Raw genomic sequence first — 21,516 nt, 5'->3', positions numbered from 1 at the left:
AATTCTTTCAATTGTCTCCTAATATTACTTTTGCCAGGTACATTTCAACATTTATTCTTCTTAGTAGCTTACCTTTTGTCTTCTTGTTTTATATTGGAATGAGGCTTCTTCTGCCATCTTGTGGTTTGCTTTCTCCATACATTTATTACTGTGATTAATACTTCCAAATTGAGGACCTCAATATTTTATATTTTCTATTTATCTAACATCTGGTACACTGTTTGGTTTGCTGCACACACTGGCTCATGCCTCAGCCTGCAGAAACACAAAGCCTTGTTTCATTGACTTCTGCACATTTTCATTCTCTGGTCATTTTCTAACTTCTCTGATTTATTATCTTCTGATGACACTGATAGTTCCATTGTTTGAGTTTTAATTATATCTTATCAAATTTTGATGCTACAGGTTTGTTGATAACACTACCGCACTTCTCTCACGGTTTCTTTATATTAGCCACTAATTTCATTTTTCATTTTCCTTTCCTTAACACTTCTACTTTGTAAAACTTATACTTTTCATTTCTTCTTTACATCATCACTCCATCACCGCTCCTCTTCTCTCTCACTACTTCTCAAATTTCACAAACTTCTGCCGAATTATTCCCCATCATCTCCAGCTTCATAATTTTTCTTGACTTCACAGCCCATTCCATCTCTTCATCAGCTGCTTCATATCTTGCTCATCAGCCTCCTCTTTAGTTTATGTCCTCTTTTCACCTTCTTCTCGATGCTTATTTCCTGTAGGTGAAGTGACTGTTGGTAGACAGCAACCACCCAGGGAAGTACTACCGTCCTGCCAGATGACTGTGAAACAGAAACCTGTAACTGTTTTGCATGATGGTAGGATTACTGGTGTCTTTTTCTATCTCATAAACACGCTAGATAACAGGGATATCTTGTACTCCTACTTACACTTTGGTCACACTTCACAGACATGCACATGCATATATATATATATATATATATATATATATATATATATATATATATATATATATATATATATATATATATTATATATATATATATATATTTATATATATATATATATATATATATATATACATCTAGGTTTTTCTCCTTTTTCTACATAGCTCTTGTTCTTCTTTATTTCTTCTATTGTCCATGGGGAAGTGGAAAAGAATCTTTCCTCCGTAAGCCATGCGTGTCGTATGAGGCGACTAAAATGCCGGGAGCAATGGGCTAGTAACCCCTTCTCCTGTAGACATTTACTAAAAAAGAGAAGAAGAAAAACTTTATAAAACTGGGATGCTTGAATGTGCGTGGATGTAGTGCAGATGACAAGAAACAGATGATTGCTGATGTTATGAATGAAAAGAAGTTGGATGTCCTGGCCCTAAGCGAAACAAAGCTGAAGGGGGTAGGGGAGTTTCGGTGGGGGGAAATAAATGGGATTAAATCTGGAGTATCTGAGAGAGTTAGAGCAAAGGAAGGGGTAGCAGTAATGTTGAATGACCAGTTATGGAAGGAGAAAAGAGAATATGAATGTGTAAATGCAAGAATTATGTGGATTAAAGTAAAGGTTGGATGCGAGAAGTGGGTCATAATCGTGTATGCACCTGGAGAAGAGAGGAATGCAGAGGAGAGAGAGAGATTTTGGGAGATGTTAAGTGAATGTATAGGACCCTTTGAACCAAGTGAGAGAGTAATTGTGGTAGGGGACCTGAATGCTAAAGTAGGAGAAACTTTTAGAGAGGGTGTGGTAGGTAAGTTTGGGGTGCCAGGTGTAAATGATAATGGGAGCCCTTTGATTGAACTTTGTATAGAAAGGGGTTTAGTTATAGGTAATACATATTTTAAGAAAAAGAGGATAAATGAGTATACAAGATATGATGTAGGGCGAAATGACAGTAGTTTGTTGGATTATGTATTGGTAGATAAAAGACTGTTGAGTAGACTTCAGGATGTACATGTTTATAGAGGGGCCACAGATATATCAGATCACTTTCTAGTTGTAGCTACACTGAGAGTAAAAGGTAGATGGGATACAAGGAGAATAGAAGCATCAGGGAAGAGAGAGGTGAAGGTTTATAAACTAAAAGAGGAGGCAGTTAGGGAAAGATATAAACAGCTATTGGAGGATAGATGGGCTAATGAGAGCATAGGCAATGGGGTCGAAGAGGTATGGGGTAGGTTTTAAAATGTAGTGTTAGAGTGTTCAGCAGAAGTTTGTGGTTACAGGAAAGTGGGTGCGGGAGGGAAGAGGAGCGATTGGTCGAATGATGTAAAGAGAGTAGTAAGGGAGAAAAAGTTAGCATATGAGAAGTTTTTACAAAGTAGAAGTGATGCAAGGAGGGAAGAGTATATGGAGAAAAAGAGAGAGGTTAATTAAGAGAGTGGTGAAGCAATGTAAAAAGAGAGCAAATGAGAGTGGGTGAGATGTTATCAACAAATTTTGTTGAAAATAAGAAAGTTTTGGAGTGAGATTAACAAGTTAAGGAAGCCTAGAGAACAAATGGATTTGTCAGTTAAAAATAGGAGAGGAGAGTTATTAAATGGAGAGTTTGAGGTATTGGGAAGATGGAGGGAATATTTTGAGGAATTGTTAAATGTTGATGAAGATAGGGAAGCTGTGATTTCGTGTATAGGGCAAGGAGGAATAACATCTTGTAGGAGTGAGGAAGAGCCAGTTGTGAGAGTGGGGGAAGTTCGTGAGGCAGTAGGTAAAATGAAAGGGGGTAAGGCAGCCGGGATTGATGGGATAAAGATAGAAATGTTAAAAGCAGGTGGGAATATAGTTTTGGAGTGGTTGGTGCAATTATTTAATAAATGTATGGAAGAGGGTAAGGTACCTAGGGATTGGCAGAGAGCATGCATAGTTCCTTTGTATAAAGGCAAAGGGGACAAAAGAGAGTGCAAAAATTATAGGGGGATAAGTCTGTTGAGTATACCTGGTAAAGTGTATGGTAGAGTTATTATTGAAAGAATTAAAAGTAAGACTGAGAATAGGATAGCAGATGAACAAGGAGGCTTTAGGAAAGGTAGGGGGTGTGTGGACCAGGTGTTTACAGTGAAACACATAAGTGAACAGTATTTAGATAAGGCTAAAGAGGTCTTTGTGGCATTTATGGATTTGGAAAAGGCGTATGACAGGGTGGATAGGGGGGCAATGTGGCAGATGTTGCAGGTGTATGGTGTAGGAGGTAGGTTACTGAAATCAGTGAAGAGTTTTTACGAGGATAGTGAGGCTCAAGTTAGAGTACATAGGAAAGAGGGAAATTATTTCCCAGTAAAAGTAGGCCTTAGACAGGGATGTGTGATGTCACCGTGGTTGTTTAATATATTTATAGATGGGGTTGTAAGAGAAGTAAATGCGATGGTCTTGACAAGAGGCGTGGAGTTAAAAGATAAAGAATCACACAAAGTGGGAGTTGTCACAGTTGCTCTTTGCTGATGACACTGTGCTCTTGGGAGATTCTGAAGAGAAGTTGCAGAGATTGGTGGATGAATTTGGTAGGGTGTGCAAAAGAAGAAAATTAAAAGTGAATACAGGAAAGAGTAAGGTTATGAGGATCAAAATATTAGGTGATGAAAGATTGGATATCAGATTGGAGGGAGAGAGTATGGAGGAGGTGAATGTGTTCAGATATTTGGGAGTGGACGTGTCAGCGGATGGGTCTATGAAGGATGAGGTGAATCATAGAATTGATGAGGGGAAAAGGGTGAGTGGTGCACTTAGGAGTCTGTGGAGACAAAGAACTTTGTCCTTGGAGGCAAAGAGGGGAATGTATGAGAGTATAGTTTTACCAACACTCTTATATGGGTGTGAAGCATGGGTGATGAATGTTGCAGCGAGGAGAAGGCTGGAGGCAGTGGAGATGTCATGTCTGAGGGCAATGTGTGGTGTGAATATAATGCAGAGAATTCGTAGTTTGGAAGTTAGGAGGAGGTGCGGGATTACCAAAACTGTTGTCCAGAGGGCTGAGGAAGGGTTGTGAGGTGGTTCGGACATGTAGAGAGAATGGAGCGAAACAGAATGACTTCAAGAGTGTATCAGTCTGTAGTGGAAGGAAGGCGGGGTAGGGGTCGGCCTAGGGAAGGTTGGAGGGAGGGGGTAAAGGAGGTTTTGTGTGCGAGGGGCTTGGACTTCCAGCAGGCGTGCGTGAGCGTGTTTGATAGGAGTGAATGGAGACGAATGGTTTTTAATACTTGACGTGCTGTTGGAGTGTGAGCAAAGTAACATTTATGAAGGGGTTCAGGGAAACCGGCAGGCCGGACTTGAGTCCTGGAGATGGGAAGTACAGTGCCTGCACTCTGAAGGAGGGGTGTTAATGTTGCAGTTTAAAAACTGTAGTGTAAAGCACCCTTCTGGCAAGACAGTGATGGAGTGAATGATGGTGAAAGTTTTTCTTTTTCGGGCCACCCTGCCTTGGTGGGAATCGGCCAGTGTGATAATAAATAATAAAAATAATAAATAATAATAATAATAATATATATATATATATATATATATATATATATATATATATATATATATATATATATATATATATATATATATATATATATATATATATATATATATATATATATATATATATATATATATATATATATATATATGCAATAAGATCACAGTAAACAGGTGATTTCAGAATATGCAAAACAACCACTCTGAAAGAATAGAGAAATTCCAAGGGCTTTCGTGACTACTCACATTATCAAGGAACTATTCTATTCTTTCAGAGTGGTTGTTTTGCATATATATATATATATATATATATATATATATATATATATATATATATATATATTTATACATATATATATTATATATATATTTATACATATATATATTATATATTCAAGGTAGTAGGTTGGTAGACAGCAACCGCCCAGGGAGGTACTACCGTCCTGCCAAGTGAGTGTAAAACGAAAGCCTGTAATTGTTTTACATGATGGTAGGATTGCTGGTGTCCTTTTTTCTGTCTCATGAACATGCAAGATTTCAGGTACGTCTTGCTACTTCTACTTACACTTAGGTCACACTACACATACATGTACAAGCACATATATACACACCCCTCTGGGTTTTCTTCTATTTTCTTTCTAGTTCTTATTCTTGTTTATTTCCTCTTATCTCCATGGGGAAGTGGAACAGAATTCTTCCTCCGTAAGCCATGCGTGTTGTAAGAGGCAACTAAAATGCCGGGAGCAAGGGGCTAGTAACCTCTTCTCCTGTATATATTACTAAATGTAAAAGGAGAAACTTTCGTTTTTCCTTTTGGGCCACCCCGCCTCGGTGGGATACGGCCGGTGTGTTGAAAGAAGAAAGATATGATATATGTATATATATATATATATATATATATATATATATATATATATATATATATATATATATATATATATATATATATATATATATATATATAATATATGTATATATATATATATATATATATATATATAAATGTATATATATATATATATATATATATATATATATATATATATATATATATATATATATTATATATATATATATATATATATATATATATATATATATATATATATATATATATATATATATATATATATATATATATATATATATATATATATATAAAGGAGGTTTTGTGGGCGAGGGGCTTGGACTTCCAGCAAGCGTGCGTGAGCGTGTTAGATAGGAGTGAATGGAGACGAATGGTACTTGGGACCTGACGATCTGTTGGAGTGTGAGCAGGGTAATATTTAGTGAAGGGATTCAGGGAAACCGGTTATTTTCATATAGTCGGACTTGAGTCCTGGAAATGGGAAGTACAATGCCTGCACTTTAAAGGAGGGGTTTGGGATATTGGCAGTTTGGAGGGATATGTTGTGTATCTTTATATGTGTATGCTTCTAGACTGTTGTATTCTGAGCACCTCTGCAAAAACAGTGATAATGTGTGAGTGTGGTGAAAGTGTTGAATGATGATGAATGTATTTTCTTTTTGGGGATTTTCTTTCTTTTTTGGGTCACCCTGCCTCGGTGGGAGACGGCCGACTTGTTGAAAATATATATATATATATATATATATATATATATATATATATATATATATATATATATATATATATATATATATATATATATATATATATATATATATATATATATATATATATATATATATATATATATACACGTATATATACAGAGAGAGAGAGAGAGAGATTAATGTGAGAAGTCACGAAAGCACTTGGAATTTCACTATTCTTTCACAGTGATTTTTTGCATATTCTGATATCACCTGTTTGCTGTGATCTTATTGCATATATATATATATATATATATATATATATATATATATATATATATATATATATATATATATATATATATATATATATATATATATATAAGCCACGGGGGGGTGGAAGTCTTTAGCTCAAGTACTTTCACACTTCTCAGTGTGTCATCAGGAGCTATGCAATGTTGCAAGGTTACAACTGAATGAGTGAGGGGAAGTTTTTTCTCAGAATAGCGCAGAGTTGGCCAGTCGCCTCCTCATGATTCTCTTACAATGTGGCCAGCGGTCGGCGTCACACCCACCACTGCCACCATCTCCCATCACCCCCATATGGGGTAAGAGGGTTTTGAGAAGTCAAGAATTATGAAATTAGAATGTATAATAGTCCGCCCTAATCTTTTTTTTTAACCGTTTAGAACAGTTCCTGTGACTCGAGAAAATACGTTTCTCAGTGGATATTGTATATGTATGTATTGCTGTTATTCTGTGTAACCTATTTAATTAATAAAAGAAAGGAAATGAATGTGCTCTTTGTCCGTTTAAATGTTCTGTTGTCGAATGTTCTCAGGGGTACTGAGACGTATCCTTTATATTGTCTACTATTCTTCTCAGTATCGATTATTATGCCTTACTTGGGATTCTTCTACACCATTCCAATAATATTCTATGATCCAGACGTCTACTGCTAATATCCTTTAGCTCACTACCTATGTAATCAGGTAATCTTGTCAATGTATGGTGCAATCACAGCTAAACGCGTTGCGTAACCATACATCAACTGGCGTAGCATGTTGTTTTGGTGCGTAGACAACTGGTCGAGCGTCACCAATCCATCATGAGACTATCTGGCATAATGAACAATCCTGTGATTTTGTATAGCATTGTTGTTTAAGGTTGTGTACAATAGACTGTACTAGATAGCTATCGAGCTTGTGTAACCCATAATTTGTGTCATATACTGTATTTCTGTCATGTTTCAAGAGAGAAGATTCAATTTTGTTTCATTCTATGATGGAACTGTTTGGTACAATAATCTGGCAGCATCCCATCCCGGTGGGTGATCACAGTAAGTAACGTGGTTAAAGATAGCGTTCAACTCCTGCCCTATCCTGAGTATTTATGTTGGGCTATTCTGGTTTCCAGAATTTTACCCGTTTGACCTATATATGAGAGAGGACGCTGAGTACATGAGACCTTGTAAACCCCACCAACTTTGTTGAAGGGTGTATTTTCAATCAGCATTTGTTTCACTGTCCCAGAGTTTTTGAAAGCCAGGTTTATATTGATCTTTTTTAATGCCTCATGCAGGCAAACCAGATTCTCATTGCATGGTAAAACTAGTACATTTTTCCTAGCCATCATTTCCTTAGGTTCAGTCCTGTAGAAAGTTTTTTGTCCTGACATTAGTGCCTGCTCGACAAAATCCCTGGGATACCTCAGTTTTCTGGCTATGCTGAATATTTTGGTGATTTCGTCCTCTAAGTATTCTGACGAAATCAGAACATACGGTGTTGTATATGTCTCTGAGCTAATTTCATTCTACTCCATATTTGATGTACTATCCCAACGAGCAGTATTTTATATTATTATACCAACGGACGAGCGGTATTGATTGTCTACTCGCAGTGTTGTTATTGATATGTATATATACCAATAACAACACTGATATATGTATATATATATATATATATATATATATATATATATATATATATATATATATATATATATATATATATATATATATATATATATATATATATGTCGTGTCGAATATGTAAAACTGGTCAATTAGCAAGAACTCATTAAAAATTAAGTTCTTTCTAAAATTTTCTCTTATACGTTTAAAGATATATTTTTTTCATTAATGTTGATGCAAAAAAATTTATTTTGCAACAAATGTATCTTAGAAAACTTACCTAACCTTATTATAACAAGAACAATTTATTTTAGCCTAATCCAACTAGATATATTTTAGATACGTTTACAATAATTTAATACTAAACAAACACAACGAAATACATTTTTTTCGTTAAGTTCAGAATGATTTTGGCGAAATTATTGCATACACATATTTTCACTTGTCCTATATGGCAAGATGAACGTTGCTATTTAAGCCAAGATCGCAAGTTCTGCCTATTCGGCACGACATATATATATATATATATATATATATATATATATATATATATATATATATATATATATATATATATATATATATATATATATATATATATATATATATATATATATATATGTATGTCGTGCCGAATATGTAAAACTGGTCAATTAGCAAGAACTCATTTAAAATTAAGCCCTTTCTAAAATTTTCTCTTATACGTTTAAAGATATATTTTTTTCATTAACGTTGATGTAAAGATTTATAATTTTGCACCAAAAGAATCTTAGAAAATTTACCTAACCTTATTATAACAAGAACAATTTATTTTAGCCTAACCCAACTAAATATATTTTAGATTTGTTTACAATAATTTAATACTAAACAAACACAGTTAAATATATTTTTTTCGTTAGGTTCAGAATGATTTTGGCGAAATTATTGCATACACAAATTTTCACTTGTCCTATATGGCAAGATGAACGTTGCTATTTAAGTCAAGATCGCAAGTTCTGCCTATTCGGCACCACACACACACACACACACACACACACACACACACACACACACACACACACACACACATATATATATATATATATATATATATATATATATATATATATATATATATATATATATATATATATATATATACATATATATATATATATATATATATATATATATATATATATATATATATATATATATATATATATATATTTATATATATATATATATATATATATATGTGTGTGTGTGTGTGTGTGTGTGTGTGTGTGTGTGTGTGTGTGTGTGTGTGTGTGTGTGTGTGTGTGTGTGTGTGTGTGTGTGTGTGTGTGTGTGTGTGTGTGTGTGTGTGTGTGTGTGTGTGTGTGTCTGTGTCTGTCTGTCTGTGTGTCTGTGAGTACTCACCTAGTTCTACTCATCTAGTTGTACTCACCACCTAACTGTGGTTGCAGGGGTCGAGTCTCAGCTCCTATCTCCGTCTCTTCACTTGCTGCTACTAGGTCACTCTTCCTGCTCCATGAGCTTTATAATGCCTCTTTTTAAAGCTATGTATGGATCCTGCCTCCACTGCATCACTTCCCAGACTATTCCACTTCGTGACTTCTCTATGGCTGAAGAAATACTTCCTAACATCTCTGTGATTCATCTGAGTCTTCAACCTTCAACTTCAAGCTGTGTCCCATCTCTGAAACATCCTGTCTCCGTCCACCTTGTCGATTCCTCTCAGTATTTTATGTCGTTATTATATCCCCCCTATCTCTCCTGTCCTCCAGTGTCGTCAGGTCGATTTCCCTTAACCTCTCCTCGTAGGACATGCCCCTTAGCTCCGGGACTAGTCTTGTTGCAAACTTTTGTACTTTCTCTAGTCTCCTTACATGCTTGGCTAGGTGAGGGTTCCAAACTGGTGCTGCATACTCCAATATAGTCCTGAACGATTCCTTATTAAGATGTCAGAATGCTGTTCCTAGGTTTGCTAGGCGCCCGTATGCTGCAGCAGTTATTTGGTTGATGTGCACCTCAGGAGATGTGAGGTTTGTAGTCTCTGGCTCCTGAGACTGTTCTCTGTCTGCGATCTTTTTTGTCCTTCCAAATCTTTAGGATTTTGCACTTGGTGGGGTTGAACTCCAGGAGCCAGTTGCTGGACCAGAAGTGCAGCCTGTCCAGATCCCTTTGTAGTTCTGTCTGGTCCTCGTCTGATTGGATTCTTCTCATCAATTTCACATCATCTGCATGCTGGGACACTTCGGAGTTTATTCCTTCCATCATGTTCACGAATACCAGAAACAACACCGGTCCTAGGACTGACCCCTGTGGAGCCCCGCTTGTAACAGGCGTCCACTCTGACACCTCGCTACATACCATGACTCGCTGTTGTCTTCCTGACAGAAATTTCCTGATTCCTTGCAGTGCCTTCCCTGTTATCCCTGCCTGGTCCTCCAGCTTTTCCACTAATCTCTTGTGTGGAACTGTGTCAAACACCTTCTTACAGTCTAAGAAAATGCAATTTACCCACCCCTCTCTCTCTTGTCTTGCTGCTGTCACCCTGTCATAGAACTCCAGTAGGTTTTGTGACGCAGGATTTCCTGTCCCTGAAACTGTGCTGGCTGTCGTTGATAAGCTCATTCCTTTCTAGGTGCTCCACCACTCTTCTGATAATCTTCTCTAGGACTTTGCATACTATTCAAGTCAGTGAAACTGGCCTATAGTTTAATGCTTCGTGTCTGTCTCCTTTTTTAAAAATTGGAACTACATTTGCTGTTTTCCATAACATAGGTTATCTCCCTGTTCCGAAATATGTGTTGAAGATTGTTGTTAGGGGTACACATAGCACCTCTGCTCCATCTCTCAGGATCCCTGGAGAGATGTTATCCGGCCCCATCGCCTTTGAGGTATCTAGCTCACTTAGCAGCCTTTTCACTTCTTCCTCAGTTGTGTGTATTGTGTCCAACACTTGATGGTGTACCCCACCTCTCCATCTTTCTGGAGTCCCTTCTGTCTCCTCTGTGAACACTTCTTTGAATCTCATGTTGAGCTCCTCACGTACTTTGCGGTCATTTCTTGTGATCTCTCCTCCTTCCTTCCTCAACCTGATTACATGGTCTTTGACTGTTATTTTCCTCCTAATGTGGCTGTACAACAGCTTCTGGTTAGATTTGGCTTTTACTGACTGTCATTTTCATATTGTCGTTGGGCCTCCCTTCTTACCTCTGCGGCGTGTGTGTACTCACCTAGTTGAGGTTGCGGGGGTCGAGTCCGAGCTCCTGGCCCCGCCTCTTCACTGATCGCTACTAGGTCACTCTCCCTGAGCCGTGAGCTTTATCATACCTCTGCTTAAAGCTATGTATGGATCCTGCCTCCACTACATCGCTTCCCAAACTATTCCACTTACTGACTACTCTGTGGCTGAAGAAATACTTCCTAACATCCCTGTGATTCATCTGTGTCTTCAGCTTCCAACTGTGTCCCCTTGTTACTGTGTCCAATCTCTGGAACATCCTGTCTTTGTCCACCTTGACAATTCCTCTCAGTATTTTGCATGTCGTTATCATGTCCCCCCTATCTCTCCTGTCCTCCAGTGTCGTCAGGTTGATTTCCCTTAACCTCTCCTCGTAGGACATACCTCTTAGCTCTGGGACTAGTCTTGTTGCAAACCTTTGCACTTTCTCTAGTTTCTTTACGTGCTTGGCTAGGTGTGGGTTCCAAACTGGTGCCGCATACTCCAATATGGGCCTAACGTACACGGTTTACAGGGTCCTGAATGATTCCTTATTAAGATGTCGGAATGCTGTTCTGAGGTTTGCTAGGCGCCCATATGCTGCAGCAGTTATTTGGTTGATGTGCGCTTCAGGAGATGTGCCTGGTGTTATACTCACCCCAAGATCTTTTTCCTTGAGTGAGGTTTGTAGTCTCTGGCCCCCTAGACTGTACTCCGTCTGCGGTCTTCTTTGCCCTTCCCCAATCTTCATGACTTTGCACTTGGTGGGATTGAACTCCAGGAGCCAATTGCTGGACCAGGTCTGCAGCCTGTCCAGATCCCTTTGTAGTTCTGCCTGGTCTTCGATCGAGTGAATTCTTCTCATCAACTTCACGTCATCTGCAAACAGGGACACATCAGAGAATATTCCTTCCGTCATGTCGTTCACAAATACCAGAAACAGCTCGCCACGTACCATGACTCGCTGCTGTCTTCCTGACAAGTATTACCTGATCCATTGTAGTGCCTTCCCTGTTATCCCTGCTTGGTCCTCCAGTTTTTGCACCAATCTCTTGTGTGGAACTGTGTCAAACGCCTTCTTGCAGTCCAAGAAAATGCAATCCACCCACCCCCCTCTCTCTTGTCTTACTGCTGTCACCATGTCATAGAACTCTAGTAGGTTTGTGACCCAGGATTTCCCGTCCCTGAAACCATGTTGGCTGCTGTTGATGAGATAGTTCCTTTCTAGGTGTTCCACCACTCTTCTGATAATCTTCTCCATGATTTTGCATACTATACATGTCAGTGACACTGGTCTGTAGTTTAATGCTTCATGTCTGTCTCCTTTTTTAAAGATTGGGACTACATTTGCTGTCTTCCATGCCTCAGGCAATCTCCCTGTTTCGATAGATGTATTGAATATTGTTGTTAGGGGTACACATAGCGCCTCTGCTCCCTCTCTCAATACCCATGGGGAGATGTTATCTGGCCCCATTGCCTTTGAGGTATCTAGCTCACTCAGAAGCCTCTTCACTTCTTCCTCGGTTGTGTGTACTGTGTCCAGCACATGGTGGTGTGCCCCACCTCTCCGTCTTTCTGGAGCTCCTTCCGTCTCCTCTGTGAACACTTCTTTGAATCTCTTGTTGAGTTCTTCACATACTTCACGGTCATTTCTTGTTGTCTCTCCTCCTTCCTTCCTTAGCCTGATTACCTGGTCCTTGACTGTTGTTTTCCTCCTGATGTGGCTGTACAACAGTTTCGGGTCAGATTTAGATTTCGCTGCTATGTCATTTTCATATTGTCTTTGGGCCTCCCTTCTTATCTGTGCATTTTCGTTTCTGGCTCTACGACTGCTCTCCTTATTCTCCTGGGTCCTTTGCCTTCTATATTTCTTCCATTCCCTAGCACACTTGGTTTCTGCCTCCCTGCACCTTTGGGTAAACCATGGGCTCATCCTGGCTTTTTCATTATTCCTGTTACCCTTGGGTACAAACCTCTCCTCGGCCTCCTTGCATATTATTGCTACATATTCCATCATCTCATTAACTGACTTCCCTGCCAGTTCTCTGTCCCACTGAACCCCGTTCAGGAAGTTCCTCATTCCTGTGTAGTCCCCTTTCTTGTAGTTTGGCTTCATTCGTCCTGGCCTTCCTGCTTCTCCCTCCACTTGTAGCTTTACCGTGTATTAGAAGCTTAAAACCACATGATCGCTGGCCCCAAGGGGTCTTTCATATGTGATGTCCTTGATATCTGCACTACTCAAGGTGAATACTAAGTCCAGTTTTGCTGGTTCATCCTCTCCTCTCTCTCTCTTGTAGTGTCCCTTACGTGTTGGTACATGTGTGTGTACTCACCTAGTTGTGCTCACCTAGTTGAGGTTGCAGGGGTCGAGTCCAAGCTCCTGGCCCCGCCTCTTCACTGGTCGCTACTAGGTCACTCTCCATGAACCATGAGTTTTATCGTACCTCTGTTTAAAGCTATGTATGGCTCCTGCCTCCACTACATCGCTTCCCAAACTATTCCACTTCCTGACTACTCTGTAGCTGAAGAAATACTTCCTATCATCCCTGTGATTCATCTGTGTCTTCAGCTTCCAACTGTGTCCCCGTGTTGCTGTGTCCAGTCCCTGGAACATCCTGTCTTTGTCCACCTTGTCAATTCCTCTCAGTATTTTATAAGTCGTTATCATGTCCCCTCTATATCTCCTGTCCTCCAGTGTCGTCAGGTTGATTTTCCTTAACCTCTAGTCGTAGGACATACCTCTTAGCTCTGGGACTAGTCTTGTTGCAAACCTTTGCACTTTCTCTAGTTTCTTTACATTCTTGGCTAGGTGTGGGTTCCAAACTGGTGCTGCATACTCCAGTATGGGCCTAACGTTCACGGTGTACAGGGTCCTGAACGATTCCTTATTAAGATGTCGGAATGCTGTTCTGAGGTTTGCCAGGTACCCATATGCTGCAGCAGTTATTTGGTTGATGTGCGCTTTCAGGAGATATGCCTGGTGTTATACTCACCCCAAGATCTCTTTCCTTGAGTGAGGTTTGTAGTCTCTGGCCCCCTAGACTGTACTCCGGCTGCGGTCTTCTTTGCCCTTCCCCAATCTTCATGAATTTGCACTTGGTGGGATTGAACTCCAGGAGCCAATTGCTGGACCAGGTCTGCAGCCTGTCCAGATCCCTTTGTAGTTGTGCCTGGTCTTCGATCGAATGAATTCTTCTCATCAACTTTAAGTCATCTGCAAACAGGGACACCTCGGAGTTTATTCCTTCCATCATGTCGTTCACAAATACCAGAAACAGCACTGGTCCTAGGACTGACCCCTGTGGGGCCCCGCTGGTCACAGGTGCCCACTCTGACACCTCGCCACGTACCATTACTCTCTGCTGTCTTCCTGGCAAGTATTCCCTGATCCATTTTAGTGCCTTCCCTGTTATCCGTGCTTGGTCCTCCAGTTTTTGCACTAATCTCTTGTGTGGTATTGTGTCAAACGCCTTCTTGCAGTCCAAGAAAATGCAATCCACCCACCCCTCTCTCTCTTGTCTTACTGCTGTCACCTTGTTATAGAACTCCAGTAGGTTTGTGACACAGGATTTACCGTCTTTGAAACCATGTTGGCTGCTGTTGATGAGATCATTCCTTTCTAGGTGTTCCACCACTCTTCTCCTGATAATCTTCTTCATGATTTTGCATACTATACATGTCAGTGACACTGGTCTGTAGTTTAGTGCTTCATGTCTGTCTCCTTTTTTAAAGATTGGGACTACATTTCCTGTCTTCCATGCATCAGGCAATCTCCTGTTTCGATAGATGTATTAAATATTGCTGTTAGGGGTACACATAGCGCCTCTGCTCCCTCTCTCAGGACCCATGGGGAGATGTTATCGGGCCCCATTGCCTTTGAGGTATCTAGCTCCCTCAGAAGCCTCTACAGTTTTTCCTCGGTTGTGTGTACTGTGTCCAGCACTTGGTGGTGTGACCCACCTCTCCGTCTTTCTGGAGCCCCTTCTGTCTCCTCTGTGAACACTTATTTGAATCTCTTGTTGAGTTCCTCACATACTTCACGGTCATTTCTTGTTGTCTCTCCTCTTTCCTTCCTTAGCCTGATTACCTGGTCCTTGACTGTTGTTTTCCTCCTGATGTGGCTGTATAACAGCTTCGGGTCAAATTTGGCTTTCGCTGCTATTTCGTTTACATTTTGTCGTTGGGCCTCTCTTCTTATCTGTGCACATTCATTTCTGGTTCTATGACTGCTCTCCTTATTCTCCTGGGTCCTTTGCCTTCTATATTTCTTCCATTCCCTAGCACACTTGGTTTTTGCCTCCCTGCACCTTTGGGTAAACCATGGGCTCATCCTGGCTTTTTCATTATTCCTGTTACCCTTGGGTACAAACCTCTCCTCAGCCTCCTTGCATTTTGTTGCTATATATTCCATCATCTCATCTCATTGCGTTTGTGTGTGTGTGTGTACTCACCTATTTGTGGTTGCAGGGGTCGAGTCTTAGCTCCTGGCCCCGCCTCTTCACCGGTTGCTACTGGCCCTCTCTCTCCCCCCGCTCCATGAGCTTTATCAAACCTCGTCTTAAAACTGTGTATGGTTCCTGCCTCCACTACGTCATTTTCTAGGCTATTCCACTGCCTTACAACTCTATGACTGAAGAAATACTTCCTAATATCTCTCTGACTCATTTGTGTCCTCAACTTCCAATTGTGGCGTCTTGTTTCTGTGTCCCCTCCCTGGAACATCCTGTCTTTGTCCACCTTGTCTATTCCACGCAGTATTTTATATGTCGTTATCATGTCTCCCCTGACCCTCCTGTCCTCCAGTGACGTCAGGCCGATTTCCCTTAATCTTTCTTCATAGGACATTCCCCTTAGCTCTGGGACTAACCTTGTGGCAAACCTTTGTACTTTCTCTAGTTTCTTGACGTGCTTTATTAAGTGCGGGTTCCAAACAGGTGCTGCATACTCCAGTATGGGCCTGACATACACGGTGTACAGTGTCTTGAACGATTCCTTACTAAGGTATCGGAATGCTGTTCTCAGGTTTGCCAGGCGCCCATATGCTGCAGCAGTTATCTGATTGATGTGTGCTTCCGGTGGGTGTGTGAGTGTGGTGGGTGCGTGAGTGTGGTGGGCGTGTGAGTGTGGTGGGCGTGTGAGTGTGGTGGGTCATGTGAGTGTGGTGGGTTGTGTGAGTATGGTGGATATGTGAGTGTGGTGGGCGTGTGTGTGTGAGTGTGTGTGTGTGTGTGTGTGTGTGTGTGTGTGTGTGTGTGTGTGTGTGTGTGTGTGTGTGTGTGTGTGTGTGTGTGTGTGTGTGTGTGGGGTGTGTGAGTGTGGTGGGCGTGTGAGTGTGGTGGGCGTGTGAGTGTGGTGGGCGTGTGAGTGTGGTGGGTCATGTGAGTGTGGTGGGTTGTGTGAGTATGGTGGATATGTGAGTGTGGTGGGCGTGTGTGTGTGTGTGTGTGTGTGTGTGTGTGTGTGTGTGTGTGTGTGTGTGTGTGTGTGTGTGTGTGTGTGTGTGTGTGTGTGTGTGTTGGGTGTGTGAGTGTGGTGGGCGTGTGAGTGTGGTGGGCGTGTGAGTGTGGTGGGCGTGTGAGTTTGGTGTGTGTGTGAGTGTGGTGGGTGTGTGAGTGTGGTGGGAGTGTGAGTGTGGTGGGTGTGTGTGGTGGACGTGTGAGTGTGGTGGGTGTGTGAGTGTGGTGGGCGTGTGAGTGTGGTGGGTGTGCGAGTGTGGTGGGCGTGTGAGTGTGGGGGGAGTGTGAGTGTGGTGGGCATGTGAGTGTGGGGGAGTGTGAGTGTGGTGGGCATGTGAGTGTGGTGGGCATTTGAGTGTGGTGGGTGTGTGTGTGGTGGGCGTGTGAGTGTGGTGGGAGTGTGAGTGTGGTGGGAGTGTGAGTGTGGTGGGCGTGTGAGTGCGGTGGGAGCGTGAATGTGGTGGGTGTGTGAGTGTGGTGGGCGTGCGAGTGTGGTGGGCGTGAGGGTGTGGCGGGCGTGCGAGTGTGGTGGGTCATGTGAGTGTGGTGGGTTGTGTGAGTATGGTGGATATGTGAGTGTGGTGGGCGTGTGTGTGTGTGTGTGTGTGTGTGTGTGTGTGTGTGTGTGTGTGTGTGTGTGTGTGTGTGTGTGTGTGTGTGTGTGTGTGTGTGAGTGTGGTGGGCGTGTGAGTGTGGTGGGCGTGTGAGTGTGGTGGGCGTGTGAGTGTGGTGGGTGTGTGAGTGTGGTGGGTGTGTGAGTGTGGTGGGAGTGTGAGTGTGGTGGGCGTGTGAGTTTGGTGGGAGTGTGAGTGTGGTGGGCGTGTGAGTGTTGTGGGTGTGTGAGTGTGGTGGGTGTGTGAGTGTGGTGGGAGTGCGAGTGTGGTGGGCGTGTGAGTGTGGTGGGAGTGTGAGTGTGGTGGGAGTGTGAGTGTGGCGGGCGTGTGAGTGTGGTGGGTGTGTGAGTGTGGTGGGAGTGCGAGTGTGGTGGGAGTGTGAGTGTGGTGGGAGTGTGAGTGTGGTGGGCGTGTGAGTGTGGTGGGCGTGTGAGTATGGTGGGCGTGTGAGGGTGGTGGACGTGTGTGTGTGGTGGGTGTGTGAGTGTGGTGGGTGTGTGAGTGTGGTGGGTGTGTGAATGTGGTGGGTGTGTGAGTGTGGTGGGCGTGCGAGTGTGGTGGGCGTGCGAGTGTGGTGGGCGTGAGGGTGTGGCGGGCGTGCGAGTGTGGTGGGTGTATGTGGTGGGTGTGTGTGTGGTGGGAGTGTCAGTGTGGTGGGAGTGTGAGTGTGGTGGGCGTGTGAGCGTGGTGGGTCGTGTGAGTGTGGTGGGTCGTGTGAGTGTGGTGGGTGTGTGAGTGTGGTGAGTGTGTGAGTGTATTGGGAGTGTGAGTGTGGTGGGCTTGTGAGTGTGGTGGGCATGTGAGTGTGGTGGGCGTGTGATTGTGGTTGGTCGTGTGAGTGTAGTGGCTCGTGTGAGTGTGGTGGGTATGTGAGTGTGGTGGGTGTGTGTGATGGGCGTGTGAGTGTGATGGGCGTGTGAGTGTTGTGGGCGTGTGAGTGTGGTGTGTCGTGTGAGTGAGGTGGGTGTGTGAGTGTGGTGGATCGTGTGATTGTGGTGGGTATGTGAGTGTGGTGGGTATGTGAGTGTGGTGGGTGTGTGAGTGTGGTGGGCGTGTGAGTGTGGTGGGTGCGTGAGTGTGGTGGGCGTGTGAGTGTGGTGGGCGTGTGAGTGTGGTGGGCGTGTGAGTGTGGTGGGTGTGTGAGCATTGTGGGCGTGTGAGGGTGGTGGACGTGTGTGTGTGGGTGGCGTGTGAGTGTGGTGGGCGTGTGAGTGTGGTGGGCGTGTGAGTGTGGTGGGCATGTGAGTGTGGTGGGCGTGTGAGTGTGGTGGGCATGTGAGTGTGGTGGGAGTGTGAGTGTGGTGGGTGTGTGAGTGTGGTGGGCGTGTGAGTGTGGTGGGCGTGTGAGTGTGGTGGGCGTGTGAGTGTGGTGGGCGTGTGAGTGTGGTGGGCATGTGAGTGTGGTGGGTGTGTGAGCGTTGTGGGCGTGTGAGTGTGGTGGGAGTTTGAGTGTGGTGGGCGTGTGAGTGTGGTGGGCGTGTGAGTGTGGTGGGCGTGTGAGTGTGGTGGGCGTGTGGGTGTGAGAGTGTGATGGGCGTGTGAGTGTGGTTGGTGTGTGAGTGTGGTGGGTGTGTGAGTATGGTGGGCGTGTGAGTGTGTGAGTGTGGTAGGCGTGTGTGTTGGGTGTGTGAGTGTGGTGGGCGTGTGAGTGTGGTGGGCGTGTGAGTGTGGTGGGCGTGTGAGTTTGGTGGGTGTGTGAGTGTGGTGGGTGTGTGAGTATGGTGGGCGTGTGAGTGTGTGAGTGTGGTAGGCGTGTGTGTTGGGTGTGTGAGTGTGCTGGGCGTGTGAGTGTGGTGGGCGTGTGAGTGTGGTGGGCGTGTGAGTTTGTTGGGTGTGTGAGTGTGGTGGGCGTGTGAGTGTGGTGGGTGTGTGAGTGTGGTGGGAGTGTGAGTGTGGTGGGCGTGTGAGTGTGGTGGGAGTGTGAGTGTGGTGGTGGGAGTGTGGTGGGCGTTTGAGTGTGGTGGGTGAGTGTGGTGGGAGTGTGAGTGTGGTGGGAGCGTGAGTGTGGTGGGCGTGTGAGTGTGGTTGGTGTGCGAGTGTGGTGGGCGTGTGAGTGAGGTGGGCGTGTGAGTGTGGTGGGCGTGTGAGTGTGGTGGGCGTGTGAGTGTGGTGGGTGTGTGTGTGTGGTGGGTGTGTGAGTGTGGTGGGTGTGTGAGTGTTTTAGGCGTGCGAGTGTGGTGGGAGTGTGAGTGTAGTGGGCGTGTGAGTGTGGTGGGCGTGTTAGTGTGGTGGGCGTGTGAGTGTGGTGGGCGTGTGAGTGTGGTGGGCGTTTGAGTGTGGTGGGTGTGTGAGTGTGGTGGGTGTGTGAGTGTGGTGGGTGTGTGAGTGTGGTGGGTGTGTGATTGTGGTGGGAGTGTGAGTGTGGTGGGAGTGTGAGTGTGGTGGGCGTGTGAGTGTGGTGGGCGTGTGAGTGTAGTGGGCGTGTGAGTGTGGTGGGCGTGTGAGTGTGGTGGGCGTGTGAGTGTGGTGCTTGAGTGTGGTGGGTGTGTGTGTGGTGGGAATGTGAGTGTGGTGGGAGTGTGAGTGTGGTGGGCGTGTGAGTGTGGTGGGCGTGTGAGTGTGGTGGGCGTGTGAGTGTGGTGGGCTTGTGAGTGTGGTGGGTCGTGTGAGTGTGGTGGGTGTGTGAGTGTGGTGGGTGCGTGAGTGTGGTGGGCGTGTGAGTGTGGTGGGCGTGTGAGTGTGGTGGATCATGTGAGTGTGGTTGGTTGTGTGAGTGTGGTGGATATGTGAGTGTGGTGGGTGTGTGAATGTGGTGGGCGTGTGTGTGTGATGGGCGCGTGAGTGTGGTGGGCATGTGAGTGTGGTGGGTATGTGAGTGTGGTGGGTGTGTGAGTGTGGTGGGCGTGTGAGTGTGGTGGGTGTGTGAGTGTGGTGGGTGTGTGAGTGTGGTGGGTGTGTGAGTGTGGTGGGTCGTGTGAGTGTGGTGGGCGTGTGAGTGTGGTGGGTCGTGTGAGTGTGGTGGGTGTGTGAGTGTGGTGGGTCGTGTGAGTGTGGTTGGTGTGTGAGTGTGGTCGGTCGTGTGAGTGTGGTGGGTGTGTTAGTGTGGTGGGTGTGTGAGTGTGGTGGGCCGTGTGAGTGTGGTGGGTATGTGAGTGTGGTGGGTTTGTGAGTGTGGTGGGTGTGTGACTGTGATGGTCGTGTGAGTGTGGTGCATATGTGAGTGTGGTGTGTCGTGTGAGTGTGGTGGGTGTGTGAGTGTGGTGGGTCTGTGAGTGTGGTGGGTATGTGAGTGTTGTGGGTCGTGTGAGTGTGGTGGGTATGTGAGTGTGGTGGGTATGTGAGTGTGGTGGGTTTGTGAGTGTGGTGTGCGTAAGAGTGTGGTGGGTGTGTGAGTGTGGTGGGTGTGTGAGTGTGGTGGGTATGTGAGTGTGGTGGGTATGTGAGTGTGGTGGGCATGTGAGTGTGGGGGGAGTGTGAGTGTGGTGGGTATGTGAGTGTGGTGGGTTTGTGAGTGTGGTGGGCGTATGAGTGTGGTGGGTGTGTGAGTGTGGTGGGTGTGTGAGTGTGGTGGGTGTGCGTGTGTGGTGGGTGTGTGAGTGTGGTGGGCGTGTGAGTGTGGTGGGTCGTGTGAGTGTTGTGGGCGTGTGAGTGTGGTGGTCGTGTGAGTGTGGTGGATATGTGAGTGTGGTGGGTATGTGAGTGTGGTGGCTGTGTGAGTGTGGTGGGCATGTGAGTGTGGTGGGCGTGTGAGTGTGGGGGGAGTGTGAGTGTGGTGGGTATGTGAGTGTGGTGGGCATGTGAGTGTGGGGGGAGTGTGAGTGTGGTGGGTATGTGAGTGTGGGGGGAGTGTGAGTGTGGTGGGCGTGTGAGTGTGGTGGGAGTGTGAGTGTGGTGGGCGTGTGAGTGTGGTGGGCGTGTGAGTGTGGTGGGTGTGTGAGTGTGGTGGGCGTGTGAGTGTGGTGGGCGTGTGAGTGTGGTGGGCGTGTGAGTGTGGTGGGCGTGTGAGTGTGGTGGGCGTGTGAGTGTGGTGGGCGTGTGAGTGTGGTGGGCGTGTGAGTGTGGTGGGCGTGTGAGTGTGGTGGGCGTGTGAGTGTGGTGGGCGTGTGAGTGTGGTGGGTGTTTGTGTGGTGGGCGTGTGAGTGTGGGGGGAGTGTGAGTGTGGTGGGCGTGTGAGTGTGGGGGGAGTGTGAGTGTGGTGGGCGTGTGTGTGTGGTGGGCGTGTGAGTGTGGTGGGCGTGTGAGTGTGGTTTGCGTGTGAGGGTGGTGGGCGTGTGAGTGTGGTGGGCGTGTTTGTGTGGTGGGCGTCTTAGTATTGCACTCTCTGAATTGGATCCAATTTATATAATGCATATTATAGGTATGTATTATATTTCATTTAATTTTATATTGCCGATGTTT

General features: G+C 44.6%; 1 long non-coding RNA gene across 1 annotated transcript in view; it reads left to right on the top strand.

Moving 5' to 3' along the window:
* LOC138853343 (uncharacterized) overlaps positions 1 to 21,516 on the top strand; it is a 316,881-nt gene that overhangs the window by 128,125 nt on the left and 167,240 nt on the right. The gene's annotated exons all lie outside the window — the stretch shown is intronic.

The sequence above is a fragment of the Cherax quadricarinatus genome, chromosome 2 (genome assembly GCF_038502225.1).
Source record: "Cherax quadricarinatus isolate ZL_2023a chromosome 2, ASM3850222v1, whole genome shotgun sequence".
NCBI lineage: Eukaryota > Metazoa > Arthropoda > Malacostraca > Decapoda > Parastacidae > Cherax > Cherax quadricarinatus.
The sequence above is the reverse complement of the archived record's forward strand: the minus strand, read 5'-3'. Positions and strand labels throughout refer to the sequence as shown.